This window comes from Lepisosteus oculatus, chromosome 14 (genome assembly GCF_040954835.1).
Source record: "Lepisosteus oculatus isolate fLepOcu1 chromosome 14, fLepOcu1.hap2, whole genome shotgun sequence".
NCBI classification, from domain to species: domain Eukaryota; kingdom Metazoa; phylum Chordata; class Actinopteri; order Semionotiformes; family Lepisosteidae; genus Lepisosteus; species Lepisosteus oculatus.
Window position 1 is genome coordinate 15,899,359 of NC_090709.1, and position 20,148 is coordinate 15,919,506.

At 41.3% G+C, this 20,148-nt stretch overlaps 4 non-coding genes across 4 annotated transcripts; all 4 read left to right on the forward strand.

The window, feature by feature from the left end:
* The first annotated feature begins 923 nt into the window (after window positions 1-923).
* trnaa-ugc (transfer RNA alanine (anticodon UGC)) lies at window positions 924-995 on the forward strand. The gene has a single exon. It is a non-coding gene; the product is annotated as a tRNA-Ala (tRNA).
* Window positions 996-2,241: 1,246 nt separating this feature from the next.
* On the forward strand, window positions 2,242-2,314 carry trnak-uuu (transfer RNA lysine (anticodon UUU)). Its single transcript has one exon. It is a non-coding gene; the product is annotated as a tRNA-Lys (tRNA).
* Window positions 2,315-10,419: 8,105 nt separating this feature from the next.
* On the forward strand, window positions 10,420-10,513 carry trnai-uau (transfer RNA isoleucine (anticodon UAU)). Its single transcript has 2 exons — window positions 10,420-10,457; window positions 10,478-10,513. It is a non-coding gene; the product is annotated as a tRNA-Ile (tRNA).
* A 9,264-nt stretch (window positions 10,514-19,777) lies between these two features.
* trnar-ucu (transfer RNA arginine (anticodon UCU)) lies at window positions 19,778-19,870 on the forward strand. The gene is made up of 2 exons: window positions 19,778-19,814; window positions 19,835-19,870. It is a non-coding gene; the product is annotated as a tRNA-Arg (tRNA).
* The last annotated feature ends 278 nt before the right edge of the window (window positions 19,871-20,148 follow it).

The window sequence follows — 20,148 nt, forward strand, 5'->3', positions numbered from 1 at the left end:
CTTTAGACCGTCGTCATGTCTCTGTGAGGAACGGGTAGGTAGAGAGGTTTAACAGATGCTCACGATGTTTCACACGGGGTGTTACCTGTTGTAGTGTTTCAAAAGATGTGTTAGCGGACCACAGATTATCTTGAAAAGATTTGGGTTTGCACTGGCTGGGATTCAAACCTGACTCAATTATTTGGAAGGCGCCTGTACCACCAACGCACTTCCGAGAAGCACCTACAAATTATCACAATCCTCTCTCTCACCTACAAAGTTATGGAGACACAGACGTCCAATGAAAGCTCAAGGCTCAAATCCTTTGTTGTGATATCATTTTAATTAATATTAGCTTTGATAAGGTGTCATTTTTGCCACTTAAAGGTAAAGTCTGCTCCTTTTCTCCTGGTATAGAAAGAACGTGTTCCATCTTTGTTTAAAAACACCACTAAAAGTAAATTATTCAGCTCTACCGCCTGTGAGCATTGACAAGACATCTCAAAAGGACATATTAAATAAGAACACGATCCTTCCTGTTACCATTCCTGTGGTTGGGGCGTTGTTTCACCCTTTTGCGTTAAATCATCAGTACTGCTGTTTTTCTATGGATAGTTTAATCAAGAGCACTTAAAAGATGCAAAAAGCTTTCAAATAAAATAGAATTGAAAGACAGTCGAGTAAGGAGGTAGAAAAAAAGCACTCCCCCGTCTGGGAATCAACCACCGTCGCCCATGTAACTGGATACAAAAATAACAGATTAATTTGTGCCCAGTCTCTTTAAGCTTCGATGCGATTATTTTTCCTTCCTTATTTCTTCATTCCTATGAATTTACTCTGTTGTAGAAGAAACGCGAAAGTGGGAAACTGCAGGCATTCTTCGTGAGTGGTGTGATCAGTGAGCATTTGCACATCTCTAAGTCTGTTCCATAAACTTTAGCATCGGGGATGTAGCTCAGTGGTAGAGCGCATGCTTTGCATGTATGAGGTCTCGGGTTCAATCCCTGGTATCTCCAGGTGCTTTTATATTAGAGTACTCGCATCGCAATCTTCTGTTGAGTGAGAACTCTTTGCTCGGGTTCAGAGAGAGCCAGGTTTACACAATTAAATGCAGTTTACACAATTAAACTCGACGTGCTGCAGGGTTGCGCTGCTATTTTAAATGTACCTCTTTTAGTTCTGTTAAATCCTAAATTATTTGAACTAATATTTTAGTTCAAAGTCAGGAAATCCAGAGATTGCTTCACACTTGTCGTGGCTGTTGCAGAAAACACCTGTTGAATCTCACCCGGGATTTCTTGATTGATCATTCGGCGAGCGAATCCTCCTTCTGAACTCAGCACTAAACTGAAAGCTTCACGAACTCCTCACTCCGTGTCCTGTACTGCTCTCGTGTAGATGTGAAGCACAGCCGTAAACACACCTTGAACTTTTTCCGTTTGTTAAGGAAAATGCAAAAGAGCATGACAAGTATTGATCGTATAAAATATCCATGGCACAACTCGAGAAAGTACTGAAGGACTACACATCGACTTTTGATGATTACAAGAGATTCAAGAAACACAATCGTCCGCACCTGGGTTTGGATCCTGAACGCTAGAGTTAAAAGAACATAAGCGATGGATATGACCTATAAACTCTTTTAATTGTCTTATAGTTTATGAAATAAAACAATTTCTAAATGAATTCTAACTGTTGATAGACGATTTATTGAATTTTAACAAAATCACAATTACAACCCTTTTCGGTTAAACTGTTATTCACATGCTCTAACGTAAATAAACGTTAGTGTCTTCCGGTGTGTGAGTCAATTTCTCCAAAAAAATATTTGTTAGTCTGGCGGGAGGCTGTGCAAGGTGTTAAGAAATAGAATTTCTAAAAGACAGACTCCCTAAGCTTAACATCAAGGCTGTTTTCTCTACAGAAATGCTCTTTAAATTTCAGCACTGTTGCAACTCCCTTTATAAAGGGTGTGCACACGTATACAACCAAGGCATTGAAAGTTTTTTTTTTAATTATTGTTCCAAAAAATGTTCCATTTGTTTTCTTTTTAATGTTGTTGATTAAAAGATTTTATTAAATGTGAAAAAAATCTGAATGTGAAAAAAGGTCAAAATGCTATTGAAAAAAATCAGTAATGTGAGGAAAGATGGACTGTGGGAGCCCCTTAACTACCCATGTCATGCTGTATTTCTCACTCATTCTACTGGGAATGGTACACGTGACTTGCGAGGATCCCGACAGTGTTGACTTTCTTTCAGAGCCCGGATAGCTCAGTCGGTAGAGCATCAGACTTTTAATCTGAGGGCCCAGGGTTCAAGTCCCTGTTCGGGCGGATGTGCTGTTCTTAAGTCTATTGTGAATGTCATTCTAAATAGTCTTTTATCTTTCACTCTTCTAGCTGTACTGTGGTTATTTTAAATGTCCATTACTTGTATTTACAGTAGTGTATTTAGTGTTTCATTTCACAAACCGAAAATGTTCAAGTAGATCTTGTCACTCTACTCCACATCATTATCTAAATTAAATCACAGTAGAGTACAGTAGGACACGCAGTGAGAGGCTCACACAGTGAGTACTCTTGAATACGACAAGAGGAAAGGCACACTGCACATCTGCAGAACATCACGTCCGAGTTTACAGTGACAGCAGAGGTTGGAAGCGAAGTAGTTTTTTATTACTCGCTCGCTGAACGATCTCTCAAGAAACCTCGGTTGAGATTTAACGGGTGTCTAATAATCACGTTCAAAAAGGTGACGATGTTTTTTTTTTTTTAACTAGCCTTAATGGCATCGTGGTGTGAGTAGATCTTAAAGCAGCTGCAGACAGAGTACCCGTAATGGCAACACGTTTCTGCTTTGAGTTCGGCTTTTCTTATTTCTTCTGCAGAACCAGTGGTATCGGAATATACTGATCCGCATAAGAAGCGCTTTCGGGTTCTGATCATTTTTATTGAGCGCTGCTCTAAACTTTACATTTGCTCGGGCTAGTTTTCCCCATGAAAAAAAGACATATCCCTAATTACATGATTTCACTTTTTTTCTTATCAACGAGTAGAAAGAAATAAAATATATACTTCATTATAAGTACCACAGGCAAGATGCCGTTGCGTTCAGGTCGCAGTTACCCCTGGAGACGTTTGTTAAAATCTCACTTCTAATAAAGAGGTCTTTCTCGTTAGAGTAGGATCGATAGAAGCCTTAAGCGGGGGAAAAAATCACAACATCTCGCATTTCACGTGTTTAATGTTAACTGTCTCAGTGGTTGCTTTGGTGATTGATGGCTCTTCTCCCTCGCAGGGTGACGGCAAACGTCTTCAGGGAGGGAGTCTCCCACGCACGGCTTGTCTTTATCAAGAGCTGAGACAACAGAAACAGACTTCCACCTGACATTAATTACTTCTTGAGCGTTTATGACCGTCTTTAAAAGTTGAGAGCAGGTGAAAAAGTCTTTGGAAATGAGGAAATGACTGCCGACAGTAAACAGAGCTGACGCTCAGCTGCAGACAAGCGCTCCTCGTTAGTACAGTATAGTGCTGAGTACCCCCGCTTGTTGCGCGGGAGACTGGGGTACGTTTCTGTGACAGGGCGCTGGTTTAATTTTTTAACAACCTGACTTCACTTAAAAAGTGTGTACTGTGTACTACGTTTCGGACTAGTTAGTGCGGTAGAACATGGAGATCATCTCCAGCTTTGAGCTCAACTGCAACAAGAAGTCATGCTAAATGTAGTTTAGTGAGTAGACATCGCGAGACAACAGAACGAGAGTAGAAAGCAGGAATATAAGGTGTAAGGGCATGATCTGTGTAGTTAACAAAATAGTTAAAATAATATTAAAACGTCTCTTTATTAAGATACACAACATTTATGGCGACGAGAGATGAGTGCTTGACGGACTCAAAGCGAGCAGAACACTGCAGATTTTAGTTCTCTTGCTGGTAGAAACGAACTTTTGAATTTTCTGACTGTTCGTTTAGCTTGCCCATTGGAAGATATGGCAGCCGCGCCGAGAAGCTTTGCTTATGCCCGGCTTTTTTCACCGCTTCTACTGAACCTCGTAGCTCCGGATTTGTATACGGAATACAAGATATGGATGGAGTCGTACAGATTTTTTTTAAATAGCCGGTGGATCTACAGAAGCTCAGGATGCCGTGAGACGCTACATTACTGCACTGTATCGGGGCTCCCGTGCAGCGGATTTTCGCCAATCTCCCTGGAGAAAAAGGTACATATGAACAGACTGTAGCTGCCTTAGACGCTTACTTTACACCGCGGAGAAATGTGGTTTTGGAACGGCATAAATTTAGGCAGAGAACTTAGTCTCAGGACGAATCTGTTGATGCTTTTGTGACTGCACTAAGAGAATTGGCTAAATCTTGTGACTTTGGAGTATTGGAAACTGACATGTTAAGAGATCAACTTGTGGAAAAATGTGCACATAAGAGACTATAAATTGCTGCAGGAGGAAGGGCTGACTTTAAAAAGAGCTCTTACAGTCGCTAGAATTCATGAAGCAGCTCAAGCAGAATCAAGAATGCTTTCTGACCACAGTGACAAAGTGACACTGAACGGGGCGCTCGCTCAAACTTTACAAACAAAAGCCGAGCAGCAGGACACAGTCATGCTAGAGAAATAGAAGAACAGGGGACGGCTGACATTACATGTTACAGGTGCGGACTAACAACGCACAAAGCAGATGAATGCGGAGCGTGAACAGCAAAATGTCTACACTGCAAGAAAACAGGACATTGTGCACATGTCTGCAGAACATCACGTCCGAGTTTAAGGACAAGTATACCTTTTATTGTTGTTGCTGCATCCAGGCGATGTAAACCAGATTCAGAAAAAAATAATTTGAACAACCTTATTCCCATGCTTACTCAAAGGCGCGTTGGCCAAGTGGTAAGGCGTTGGCCTCGTAAACTGAAGAGCGTGGGTTCAAGCCTCACCTGTGCCTGTTTCATTTGTCACCACTTTCCTTTAGTTTCAAAGTCTTAAAAAAACTTGCAATGTAGGGATCTCAATAGTAAGAGAGCATAACTGTCGCCAGTGATTAGTATTCGTGCATATCCTGCCTTGTTTTTTAGTCGACAAAGCTTATCTCTCTTCACACCCATCTTCTGAATGATCACCTCAGCATTGGGAAGGAACGTGCGCTTGGTACAGCCCCAGACTCCATGGTCTGATCACAAACAGATCTGGTGAGCTGTCAGTCCAGGTTGGAAGTAACGTTCGAAAGCACTAAAAATCTGACTTAGGAACAAGAAGACCATGTTTTTTTATACGAGTAAACGATAAAATAATATACTGCCTGCAAGACTATGTCAAGTTCAAGTTCAAATTCAAGTTAAAAGTTCAAGTTTATTGTCATTATACTCATACGCAGGTATATGGAATAACGAAATGGTATTTAGCTAGCTCTCGGACATAAGTAGTACAAAGAAAAAAACACAACAACAATACAATTGTATAACAAAAGAAAGAGACAACAGCCGATGTGCAAAAAACAACAACAGGCAGTGTGCAAAACAACAAAAAGGTAACAGGTTATGTGCAAAAACATGCATCAAAAGAATGAAATAAAGGGATAGAAATGATGGGGAGTGAGCTTTTGACATGTATGGTAGAGGTAGATTTTCAATGTGTGTTTGGGTTTTTGGTAAGAAAGAAGGCACTGTGAGGCTCAGATCATAGGTGAGAGGTGAGGTGAGAGTGAGAGAGGCTGGGAGTTTGATAGTTTGATAGTGCGGGGGTAAAAACTGTTTCTGAGTCTGGTAGTCCGGACCCGAATGCTCTGGTACCGTTTTCCATGTCATGCTAAACGCCATAAATTGTGTTTGTCCAGTCATATCAATCGTTCTAAAGTTACGGAAAATCGGATGCGACTGGTACAATCAGCACACATTTTTCAGGATAGCCAAGCGGTTTAAAACAGCAAATTCACAGCTTCATGTCTTTTAAGCTTTGTGTTTCGCTCTCCAAATAGAGGCACGGGTTCAAATCCCATTCCCGACAGTCAGGCGTTTTACCCTGACTTTTTTATCTCTTTACACTGTTTCAGTGTTGTTGTGCTCGCTCACAATCACAGTACGAGGAAAATGGAGAAACTGCTTAGCAAAAACATAACGGACAGAAAAAAGCTTCGTAAACACGTGAATGTGATTAGCAGCAGTAAGGTATGCATTCAAATGTTTAAGGCTGATTTAAAAAAGCAGCAGAAGAAAGGTGCAGCACAATGCAACACAATTTGTGAGAATTCGCGGGTTTTTATGCTGCTTGGACTTCTTTCAAGCCTATGAGGTGACCCCCGTTTTATTTTCATTTTCAAACTTCAGAACCGAAAAACAAAGAGGTTTCATGTGTGACAGCATTCCGTTGCAAATACCGTTTCCACGATGTATTCAGCGATGGGAATGAAATATTTTAGTGCTGGCTCTGCTTTAAAAAAAACACTATTGTTCCAACCCCCAAAAAGACAAAAGTGGCATGCCTGAATAATTACCGCCCAGTAGCATTAACATCTGTGGTGATAAAATGCCTGGAGAAGCTGGTGTTGTCACACATCAACTCCTCCATCACAGAGTCCCTGGACCCCCTGCAGTTCGCCTACCAGAGCAACAGATCAGTGGATGATGCTGTCTCCCTGGCTCTGCATACAGCCTTGGAACACCTGGACACTAAGAACTCGTATGTGAGAATGCTGTTTTTGGACTACAGTGCAGCATTCAATTCCATCATACCCAGTCAACTGGTGACAAAGCTCAGGGGATTAGGTCTGTGCAACTCTGTCTGCAACTGGCTGCTGGACTTTCTTATCGAGAGATCACAGGTGGTGCGGATAGGCAATAAAACATCAACACCACTCACCCTGAGCACTGGAACCCCACAAGGCTGCTGTCTGAGTCCAAGGTTGTACTCCCTATTTACTCACGACTGCACAGCAAGACACAGCAACAACCACATCATTAAGTTTGCCGATGACACCACTATAATAGGACTGATCAGTGATGATGACGAGTCCACTTACAGGGATGAAGTTGTACAGCTGCTTCGGTGGTGTCATAGCAATAACCTGGACTTGAAAACGAAAGAGCTAATAGTGGACTTTCGGAGACACAGGCCACACACTCACAGCCCACTCAGTATTGATGGAACGGAAGTGGAAACAGTCACCAGCTTTAGGTTTTTGGGAATTCACATCTCTAAAGATTTAACCTGGACTGTGAACACTGACTCTATCATGAAGAAGGCTCAGCAGCTCCTTTATTTCTTGAGGTGCCTCAAGCGATGGGGGATGCCAATACATGTGTTGGTGAACTTCTACCGCTGCACTATCGAGAGCGTCCTCACCAACGGGATCACCGTGTGGTATGGCAACACCTCTTCGCGAGAAAGAAAGGCACTGCAGAGAATGGCCCAGAAGATCATCGGCTGCGGTCTCACCAAGATTAAACAGCTCTATGAGGACCGCTGCCGTGGTAGAATTCTGGCCATCACAGAGGACAGTCACCACCCCGGGCATGAGCTCTTCACCCCACTGCCCTCAGGCAAGAGATATAAGAGCATACGGACACTTACCACTAGATTCTTCAATAGCTTTTATCCACAAGCAGTGAGACTGGCGAACACATTTAGCCATCCCCATCGGACCACACCTACACCATCACCATCTACCTCATTTTAATTTATTTATTGTACGTCTCCAGTCATTGTTTACACGTCTGTATTGTTTATATTCAAACTGTCTGCATGTTTACTTGCACATTGTCTATTGTTTGTTTGTACATTGTCTTGATGCACTGTTTGCACTTTGTTTTGTTTTTTTTACACTTGTTTTACAATCGAGAGACTTTCTGTAAGTAAGAATTCCATTGTACCAGCACCGGTTACATATGGCAATAAAGTTCAAGTCAAGTCAAATGCGAGGAATTTCAGAAAAATCTGGAAAAGCAACGCTTGCAGTAAATTACAAATTTAAAGCGTGTAGTCAGCATGAACAGAACAATGCAATGCTCTGGAAAATATGATCTGAAGCTGCAATTACTCTTTTATCTCGGGCAGTTCATTCCGATACGATGTTTCCGCAGAATAAATGAAATGCCGAACTCCAAACATGTTCTTGCCATTATTATTACTCCTGCTACTGTAGTTTTAAGCTTTAATCAGTGGGTATGTAATGTTGTAAAGGGGCTGGACTACTTTGTTCCGTCAAAATTCCATTATGTGAATTTATGCTTTTTTAATATAAGCATTAACAATACAATGCATGCTCAAAAACCGTTACTTATTAGCTTAAGAAGCGGCAGTGTTTTGACAAAGTGCAGTATTCAAACAGTAAATGCTGAAGTGTTTAATACTTGATTGAGAGCAGATCTCCCTCGATTTAGACAAACTTTTGTTCGGCCGATGATTTCAGATCAAAATCTGAATCAAGTGGAAAGAAAGCTGAATTACGCTGGGTACTGGGTATCACTGTTACACCATCAGGTCATGCTAAGAGGATTTGGGGGATCAAACTGACACAGAGGGACCCAATGTGGGGTCTGAACCCACAGTTCTGAGATTAAGAGATTCATGCTCTATCAACTGCACCTATAACTCTTGTGCTACAGCAGTAATGTTTCTGGGTGTGGATGAACATGACATAATAGGCTGACAGCAGGAACACGTGGCCCACAGGCAGTGACAGTATCGCTATCACATTTGGCTGCAGTATATTGTGTTGAGAGCAGCAATAACTTTCCTGCAGAGATGGGAGTGCCTTTCATACAGCTCTTTCAATCGGACAGAGTAACAGGAACCGACCTAAAGTTTCGGCTGTGGATCCATCTCCGCATGGGGGAAAGAGACAGTAAAATAGCAATGAAGAAACAGAAAGAATTGTGCTCGCTGCAAAGTAGGAAAGAGGTGGTCAGATACATAAAACAGCTTGGTGATAATTTGCAGCGACAGTTTTATGTTATTTAGTACACGGATTTCTCTTCATGTTCCTTAAGATGTGTAATTTGTATGTTGGTTGTATGAGAACAGTTTCTTCTCAAGTCCTGTCAATTGACAGTGGAGAGCTAGCTGGTGCACATCTTCAAGAAGACTCTCTTTAAGGCAATTACAAGTTTCTCAAACAAATCTGTGTCATATTTTTAAAATAATTTAGCTAATGAGCAATGAGAGTATAAATTAATTCTCCCAATCTCCATACAAAGATAAAACTCCATGTGTGAGTCTAAGTTTCTTTGAGGCTACTGATGTACGTCATTATTGGACATTCCCAGTGATATTGACTAAGGAGCTCAATTTTTACATGTTGTAGTTCAACATGTGCAAAACATTCGTATCCCCTGCAAATATCGGCAAGGTCAGTGATATTCTCAACAATGCGTGACATTGCAATTCGTGCCATAATTTTTCCCAATGTATTCTGACATGCCAAGATCAGAGGGTCATATTTAAAAAACTGGTGCATTAAAATTGTTTGTACTTCAGGATTTTGATAGTCTGTTACATTGTCTTTCACACATCAGTGTCAGAACTGTGAGACATTTTCATAATCAGGGGGGAGGCCGTAGAAATAAGCAGAAAGTGCAATCACTTTTTCCCAGTGTAAGTCCGTGTTATGGTGAGTTTTTAAAATTGGTTTGCGATTTTCTGAAATATATTCCATACAAAAATATAGTTTGGACAGTCGCTATTTGGATATTCCCTTTCAGTGAAGATGTCTACAGTTTTCCAACCGGATTAGTACTGATCGAAGAGAGCCATCTACAGGCGAAAGGCGACATAACATCACAGCAGCAGCATTTAAGGTGGAACGAAAAACACGCATAAGAAGCTGGCGAATAAGAAGCCAACTTCAGCCTCGTAGCAGACCCTGGGAGGCACGCTCAAAATAATCATCTTTCCCAGTACTTCAGAGTCTTATTTAGATCGCTTCACTGCAATTTTATTTGATTGATTGGAGATGTGAAGCCATCAAGCCTGAACTGCGCTTCACATTGAAATTGAAGCCATTTCTCATGTTCTCTCAGTGTCGAGGAAGCAATTGAGTGTAAAGGAGGCGACTTGAAAATGAAACGTGTAATCACCTTACAGAGGGTCTTCACGACGGGGTGCGTCAGCTAGTTCTCCATTATTGTCAATTTACTGGACTTCTGAAGAAACCTATCTACAACGAAAATACAAACTGCACAGTTCAAGGCACATGAAGAGAAATCAGTGTGCCGATTGACTCAAAAATGTCGCTACAAACAATCTACCAGGCTGATTTACTTGTCCGACCACCTCCCTCCGTCCCCCTTTGCTGTTAGCACAATTCTTTCAGTTTCTTTTCTTGTATTCTCCTTGCTATTTCAGTGTTCCCCATGTATAGATGGATCCACAACCGAAACCGTTTTCACCCTGTGTTTCTGCACCGTCAGTCTGTATGAGGAGCACACTTTGCACAGCTCCAGTGGCGCAATCGGTCAGCGCGCGGTACTTATACAGCAGTGCACAGCGAAGTTATGCCAAGGTTGTGAGTTCGAGCCTCACCTGGAGCAGTGTCTTTAGCTACTGAAAGCAACTGTCAAGTTTAGATATTATTAGGTATCTGATGGAGATAAATTAACATCAAACGAAGAAGTAAAGGTTTACTTCGAGTCACAATCAAATAAGGCTCCACAGCTGAAACATTGTGTTTCCTTCTCTTTTCAGCATGGAATAAACCTTGACTTTTTCCTTTGAAGCCCATGCATTCTGACGCAGCTCCCTACTTAAATTACCATCAGCTGTGTACCTCCAGCTGACCTGTACACAAATATATGAGAGAGGTCTACTGAGACGAGAGGAGCACTGAAGACTTGAAAAAGCTCTCGAATTAGACTGTGTTTTTGTTGTTCCCTAGATTTGTTTTTAATGTTCTTTTTCTTTTGAAGTTGTTGCATTTGTTTTTTTTTTTTGTAGTTGTTAGACTACTACAGGGATTTACCTGGGTTCCTGGAAGACTTCTTGTTTTGTGTTTGTTGTGTTTTCGGGTTAAAATTGTTTTTTTTCTATTTATAGGACCCCACGCATTACTATGGGAGTAGATAACTTTAGTTCTTACATTGTACCTGAAATTACCACATAAACTACTACTCTGTTTCCCTTTTTTTAAAAGGCACAAGTGAAGTTTGTTTTTCCTTGCTGCTGATTGGTAGCTACAATGGGTCAATTGCAATAAACCCTTATACAATAAACTCCACTGAAATTTGTCAGCAGCTCTGTACTAAACCTGTTCTCAATTGCAACAAACCTAAAATAACAGCTGCTGCCCGTTAGATGTTACTGCATTAGGAGTCTAGCTTAAACCACCTCTTCATAGGTTTTAAGCTACTCAGTAGCGGACTAAGCAGAACAATCGATCACATTAGAACTGTCTTGAATGTAATGGAAATAATGTACTCATTAAGTAACAAGCTTATGCACCACTTGCTTGAAAATTATTATTATATTTAACTAAAATTGCTTTCCAGACACCACAAATATTCACAATGAATGTTATCATTACACGTATTTACTAATAAAAGTGTTATTTATTAATTATTATGTATATCTTCCATGTATATTTTTATTAGTAGCTGTATTACAAGTAATGCATATACAGTCTTTATTATAGTTAGTTTTCAGTTATCCTGGGGAGGGAAGAGAATGGAAATTAAGGAAATAAAAATTTAAAGGGCTTTTAAGTCTTCAATGTGTTCTGTCATAGCTGTGTGTTGTCACATCTGGGTGTTAGTTTAGTATATTTGTTGTATTATTTATTGTGATTTAACACTACACTTGTGTTTCTCAGGAGAAAGCAGTAAGATTTTGTTTTATTTGAGGGTACAGAAAATTGTATTGTACGCCCAAATGTAAGGTTACGTTAAGAAAACATTATTGTTACCTTTTGCAACGTTATTTATTTAAGACGGTTCTTCAGAATAGTGTCCCTTACGTATCTGTGACTGTGGTCCAACAATAACGGTGCTGAAATAGCCGGAATGTGTGGGAAGAAGATGGAGATGGAACAGGAGGCTTATTCAGTCGATAGAAAGGTTGTGTAGGACTGAACACACTACGGTTATGGTACTGGGTTTAAGAGCATTACGATCCTACAGTCTCCTGATCCGTAATCAGATGCGTTATCCAATGTACCACTGGCCCTTGTACCGCATTCCTCAAGTGCACCACTGTGAGCTTGCGCCGCTACAATAATACATCGCCCCAGTCCAAATTTTCTAAAATTAAATGAACACTTCCATTAAATTTAATGTAGAAGGATGTTGCTTTCCATAATGATAAACTGTGTGGCAAGACAGGCACCACTGAGACTCAACCCCAGGATCTCCTGTTTACTAGGCAGGCACTCTAACCAACTAAGCCACAGCATTCTCACATCCTAGTGTTAATTCTGCATCAGCAGGGTCAGCTTGTCAGCACGCCTGTCTCCATTTGGTGGTTTGAGCTGACGTTGCCATGACGTTGCCATTAAATGCGACCGAGAATACTCCAACCGGCGCGCCGCTATGCCTGCCGTCGGAGAACTAAGCCATGGCACTGGCATCAGATATCCCTTTTACAGCCACTTGGACACATCTCAATTGCTCTGAGACACCTGCATTCAGTGTGCGCTGAGCCTGCTCGCTGAGAAAAGTGACGAGAAATGGCTTATGTCCAAGGAGTTCAATATGCTTTTTATGTTCAATGGGGTGTCCACTACAGCTAACACTGAAGCGCAGCACAGGCTCTGTGGTTTGACATCTCACAAGGTAAATGTTGAAATTGTAGGTGGAAGAGGAAAATTACCCTTGAGTATGGGGAAAGAGGCAACTCATGTCCGGAGGGGGCTGAAGTGTGTATGGAGGTGGCCAAGCGGTTAAGGCAATCTCCTCTTAATACATGATACTCTGCACAAGTAGGTTTGAACCCCATTCTCCTCGAGGAAGGGCTTTGACACATTTTGACCTTTTTAAACTTGGTGTGCTTTCGTTTTGTTTCTTCGCTCCTGTATTACAGCAGTAATATTTCTATAGGTGTATTATCATGGTAGGCTGACAGCAGGAACACGTGGCCCACAAGCAGTGACAATATCAGAGGTGTCTGCAGTGTGTTGGTTTGTAAGCAACGATAAAATAACTTGACATGGAAGCAGGTGTGCCTGCATTAATACAGCTCCATCGAGAGGAAAAAGTAACACAAGAACCGACATAAATTCAACAGCACGTTTCTGCAGCTGAAAACAGAACATACTCCACGTGATGATTGAGCTCACAACCTCGGTATAACTCCACTATAAAAGCACCACAACCTGACCAATTGCGCTACTGGAGCAGCACAGCACAGTAGCACATTTTCCTCAGTGTACTCAAACAGTGCTTCTTCCCTAGCCTACCAGCTTCAAGACTTTTTTAAATTGATCAAAGATTCATTGGAAAAGGTTTGTTGATGGGTCAGGTGGGAATCACACCCAGATTCACTGCTTGCAAGGCAGCTATGTTCATCATTATACCCAGGACTGGCGCCAGGGGAATGATCTGTAGGGGGGGTCTGAAATCCTGAGGGGGGTAGTGATATTTCGGTTTAAATGGAGCCATTGCAACCATCCAAGTGAATTCTCGCAAGCATGCCACTGATTAGTATTTCATGTTAGAAGATAACGACAAGCAATCTGGTATTTAGTGATGAAGAACAGTTCCACGTTCATCAGAACTCACGTGATTATTTTTGCCTGGAGCATCAACCATCCAAGTGAATTCTCGCAAGCATGCCACTGATTAGTATTTCATGTTAGAAGATAACGACAAGCAATCTGGTATTTAGTGATGAAGAACAGTTCCACGTTCATCAGAACTCACGTGATTATTTTTGCCTGGAGCATCAACCATATGTGTTCATTTTTGCAACAACATCAACGGTAACGAGGTTCTGAATCATTAAGAAATCATTGTAAAACCAACAGAAAGTAGAAACTTCTATAACTACAGTCCTAGTTATATAACGATTGTAAGTATAAGGATAAACTACTGCAAGGCATTGGTCCACCTGAGCAAATAAGGTCATAATAATGTTGACACCCCAAAACATAGACACTATGTAACGTGCTGTTCCTGGACAGATAGCCCTCCTGCACATTAAACAGTCTGATGTAGTAACTGTGAATTCGGGGTTAGTGTAGTTATCTGACCATTGACAATTTATCCAAAACTGAGGGGGGTGGGACTGTTCAGTTGAGGGGGCGATTTTGGCATGCCAGTAACATTTTGACAAAACGTCCAAGAGTTACGAAAACACTTACTTTGTGTATAAAGTACATTGTGTACACACTGTAAGTTCAGAACGCGAGAAATACTGCTCAATATGGGATCCTGTCCAGGAATATCAGGGCTGTAAGGGGGTCAGATCTATAGATGTAGTAAACACATTAGTGGAGACAGTGTGTCTGCCCTCTGTGTGAGAGCCAGACAGGAAAAATAATCTGTGGTCTGGGAAGAAGAGACCCTCGTTGGAAGAGCGGTGCTTCTCACAGGAGAGAATGAAAAAAAATATTTTTCTCCTTGGGGGAATTAAAAGCACTTATGGGGAGTGGTGTGATGGTAGTGCATCTGATACCACATCAAAAGGTTGTGTGTTCAAATCATGTTGAGATCGGATGATGTATGTTCAGGTTCAGCTGGTGCCGAACCCAGGAATTAGACCATGCCGTTTGGTTTTATCTGTACACCACATAGATAATCTAAATGAAATAACAGAGCAGTACAGGACACGCATTCAGGAAATTACACAGCAAGTCATTTTGAACATGACAAGAGAAAAGGCACACTGCACATCCGTGAAACATCACGTCCGACTTTAGAGACAGTTACATCACAGAATGGAAGTTTCAGGCCCCTTTTTCATTACAGGTTCAAACTAACCTGAAAGTTACAGAGTTTTAGGTCACTTTTGTATTAAAATGTGTCTGAAGCCTATAAATATAATTTGCCCTTTTTTAAATTGTGGATGAAATCCAATCCCATGTACCAAGACCTTACAGTATATTCATGTTAATTAAAATGACTAATGCTATTGGACATTAGCTGGTGCTTTTTGTAACGATTTGCTATTTCATGCTGGAAAGAAGGAAACCTGACCAACGTTTGCTTTCAGGTGCGGTTCATTCACATAATGGACTTCTATTTCTGAGTAGCCTGATTTAAAAACACACGAACCCGGTAGAAGTCGAACCTCCAATCTCATGATGCAAAATCAGACGCGTTATCCATGAAACCACTGGCCAATCATGTAACTGAATTGCACCATGGTGAGTTCAGCACTGCAACTAGTAATTACTAGTAATAGTAATAATCCCATCCTAAATTTCTAAGTGAGAAACGTGTTTTCTACATTTTTATCAGTTTTAAAATATCATCTCTTTAATACAGACAAAGGGTTTGTGTTTCACTTTGAAATTCTGATTGATTTAGAATTCAAAGAAAAAGATGCTTTCTTCAACAACGCAGTGCAATTATGACATCTTTCACTCTACTTCTCTCTTGTAGTAAAGCAGACCTTGCAGTGTGAGCATTTACTCTAGTAAATTAGGTCATGTATCATGTTAAATCACTTCTTCAAAACAAAACATTCCTGGTGCACGTTTTCTCCATGAAAAAAATACATTTTTCCCTTACATGATTTCTCTTTTTTTTTGCATCAGAGTACAGAAAGAAGAAAAAAGGGAAAAGCAGTGTCGCAAAAAAACTCCATCGCCCTTGGGAGATGTCAAGCTCATCGGATATGAAAAGTGCCCAATAAAAGCAATTTCTTTTCATTTATCTTAGCGTCAGGGCTGCTATTGTGTGTAGAGGAGGCAACTTGCTCAGCCAGCAGACTCACCGCTTACTGAATACAGGTATGTTTTGAGTGTCATGCTGATCGTCTTATAAATGCAAAAGAAACTTTTAAAGCTGATAAAGTTTTCCATTGTAATTTGCATGTAGCTACAACGTCCCTGGAAGAGAGATTTTATCAGTTGCACGTAATCAGTATTTTTTACGTTTTGTTTAGTACTGGAAATATATATTTTTTTAATTTTTCTAAAGAAGATCTCAAGAAGTATTGCCAGGACCTTCCTTAAGCATTCAATAGCGATATTAATGGATCAGAAATGTAAGGTAAATTGGTGATCTGAGCCAAAATAGTCCTTACACGCCTCCTGGAACAGTGTTCATATTCATAGCAAGTTATATTCTTTTTCAACCCCAAACGTTGCTATTGCATTAAGCTTTGTGTGACCATTAGAGGTTTCGGTAGCTTCTGGAGAGCGCACTTTTCCAAACTGAAACCTATAAGAACATTATTCAAGACGCACCATGTCCCAGAATCATTCATCGGGACTAGGATTAATATCAATGGAAAGTACTTCAAAATAAAAGATTTAACTGAAATATTAAAAGAGTAGGAAAGCATTTAAAGTAGAAAAAAATCAGTTCAGATGATATTTAATTTTTTGAGAAATGGGCACATACATCAGCTCAGTGAGCAGTGCGAGGTGCTCTTCTGGAGATGATGTTAAATTAGTTAAAATCATGTGATAGTTAAAAAAGCTTAATACTTAGTTAAACAGCCAGCACAAATGGTTGCGTTTGTGATTATGTCACTTCTCTACTACAGCAGCGTCGGTAAAAGACCCTCTGAAAGCAGTAAGGCTCTGCACAGCTGAATTCGTTGCTATTTGGAGAAATCCACAAACTCGTGTTTTTCATGTGCTTTAAAAGACAGCCATACTCACCGACAAAATAAAGACACTGCTGCTGATTTTTTCCGAAGCACAGTTGACCTTTCTGAGCCAATTGATGAAGCTCACCCAATGAATACTATAGCAGAAGGTGGAGGAAAGTGCAACTTTGTAACTATCACAACCACAGGAACAACTGCAAGAAGTAGAATCAATTTCCCATCGAATGGTGGTGTTGTCTGAGGTACGCGATGTGAGCGTGTGCAGAGAATCCCACAATCTCTTCAAAACTTGGACAAAGTATTTCTGATGGAGCGCTGTGCGCAAAGATTGAATAAGCTTTGCTCCTGCCGATGATTCTGCGTGAAAAAGCACAGCATTCAAGTTTCACAGACAAATGCACCATGCCTACTGTAGCGGCGAGGCTTATTAATAAGAAAGAATTAAGTGTTCTGAGCCTTCCCAAATGAGGCCCCATTTCTGTGTTCATCTCTGTGGTGCAGCCACAGAGAAACTATTCATGCAGGCTGATTTAAGGTTCCTGATAAGGACAGCTCCCAAAGGGGATGCACTTAGCTAAGCCTGGCTATCATGATCAATGGTCATCCATTGGTGCCTATCTGTCTAGGGAGTGCCAGTTGGACATCTGGACTGCATTCCTAAGTGTCAGGAGTAAGTGACTCATATTTCACCTTGATCAACCAATCAGGGGCTGGTAGGGCCGAGTAACTCACGTGGGACTCTGATGCCCATGGAACTTTCAGCCAATCAACGAGCTGAAGTTCCTCCAGGTAAAAACAGGCAACACAGAGAGCCTGAGAGATTCAGTAAGATTCAGGGAGATTCAGTAAGATTCTGGAGAGGATTCTGTGGACTGTTCTAAAGGGAATTCAAAGGAGAATTCCAGGGCAGGACGGCCCAGGAGCAGAAGGCTCCCAAGGGCAGGACATTCTCGCAGCGTGCCTCCTGACCATCCTGAGACTCAGCTCGGACAACCACGGAACGGCCAGTGTGTCCGAGTGCCAGAACTTTCCTTTGTTCTAAGAGTCTAGAGTGGAGGTTGCCAGAGAATAACCAGCAGCAGGCCTCGTGAACAGGTCGGAACTGTGGACAGCTGAATCACTATTCAGAACTAGCTCTTCATCAGGAACGAACCGGTCCTCTTCCTGACTTTCTGGGACCCACAGTCATCTTTTCTCCTGTGCACAAACTTTGCTAGTTAAAGCCAACAGTGAGCATCAGCAGTGCACCGTCACAAGCCGCACAGCACAGCCTGGCACCGAGCCAGAGAGCGCGGATTGGACAGCAACAGCCTGCAACTGTTTGTTTGTGCCCGCAGGAGATCTGAATCCCCAGAAATTGGATGAGTATTCAACTTCACTGCATTACAGCTCGAGAATTCCATTGTTATCCAAACCAGTTGATATCAATTTAATTCCTAAGAGTTATGTACTTGTTTTGAGTATCTAATGTAGAAGTTGTAACCAAGTTCACTTTACGAAACGGTCTTAATGAATGATATACTGAACGTATGTCCTCTTGATATGTGTAACACTTTGTAACTGATTGAATATATATCTTTTGTATTCTGATAACCCTCTCGATAAGATCTGTTAGGTTTACATGCATATTCTATGTATTAATAAATGTATCCTCGTGTATTAGCACCTGTGTGTGTGCGTTGTTTGAGTTATGTCGCATGGTTGGACTCTAAAGCCATCAAAAGAATCAACTTTGTGATTTACTGCTACAATAAATAATTGTCTCAGTAAATGCCCAAACCCTGCAGAACTGGTGCCTTCAGAGAGCCACTACAGTTACATATTTGGCGTCCCTGAACGGCCAGTTTTTCTTACACTACAGAACCAATTTTAAAAACAATTGCGGCACACTACGATTCACACTGACTCAAAAGTGATCACGGCAGATGTTGTTCCCTGCATAATGCTGAAGGGACCAAAGAGCATTGCTGTTGGGAACACAAAATGAGGTTTTTTTATGCCTTGATGTTAAGCTGACAAAGACTATCTTGAAACACCTAGTTCAGTCTCTCGACAGACTGCCAAGCAAAGCTTTTACCCATTGACGTCGCAATAGAAGGAAGGTCTTAACCCACCAACACTTAGCAGTGGCAAGATTCAAACCTAACCCAGCGAAGAAAATGGAGCACAAACCCAGCACTTAGACCACCCAGCCACACTCCTTACACCTTACTCTCTTGAGAACGTCGGGTGGGTTCAGCTCTTGTTGTGCGACGCGTGGAAATGACTGCATCTTCATTTTCCGAGATGTTTCCTATCACATCTTTGTCAGCTCTGAATAAAGTGCTTCTTTGGAGCAGGCTTCAGACCTTTTATTTTATTTATAAAGGAGGGCCATTCAGAAACATGTAATTCCTGTTTTAGAAATGCTTTGGGCGGTGTGTTTTATATAATGCACAAACAGTATTCTGATTGTATACTGTAGACCTGTGTAGCAATCATACTGGACGTGACTGGGATTCTGAAATGTTTCTTGAAAAGGTATTCAGGGCTGCTTGAATCTATAATAAAAAAGTGACCCGAAACTTCCAACCTTCCAATCACTGATGTCGCTCTCCCTAAACCTGTACGGGATGTTTTGCTGATGTGCAGTGTGCCTTTACTCCTGTATTAAAAACGACCTCTCTTGTTGGGCGGAGTTGAAGGAGAACTTACTGCACAGAAAAAGTACGTAACGATAAAATATTTCTGCGCGTGAAACACATCAATCGTTCAGCATTTCTAAAATGTTTAATTGAATTGACAAAGAAATCCTCTCCTTAAACTTCGAAAAGGATTATCTGTTATCCAGCAGGCGTAACACTGCAGTTGCCCGTTTCTCACAGGTGGTTGAAGTTGTGGATAACATTTAGCAGGTTTGGCACCATGGCTTAGCTGGTTAAGACGCCTCACTAAAAACCAGGAGACCCTGGGTGTGAATCCCAGCGGTATCTATTCGTAGACAACAGGCCACTCATTGTCAATATTTATGGAGCTTAATTTAAAGACAACGGGAGAAGCATGAGTTACAGCTTTCTGTAGCTGTTTTATATAGCGATGCATCGGTTGGCTCTGTGGCGCAATGGAGAGCGCATTGGACTTCTAGGCTTTGATAGAATGAAGTCATTCAAAGGTTGTGGGTTCGAGTCCCACCAGAGTCATGTATCATTTTGATTCAACCTTTCAAAATCCTCTAGGGATCAGTGTTGATCAAGTCAAATAAAGGACTTCTTAAGAGTCCACAGTTGAAAATGAACCAGCAGCCACAAGAAAGAAATTAGCACTGGACTGTGATCACATTACTCCTGTCCTGGACTCCTTGCACTGGCTTCCTGTCAACTTCAAAATCCTCATGCTCACCTATAAGGCTCTCCATGGCTTGACACCACAGTACCTGTCTGGGTTATCGCCCTACTCCCCACCTCACAACCTTCGCTCT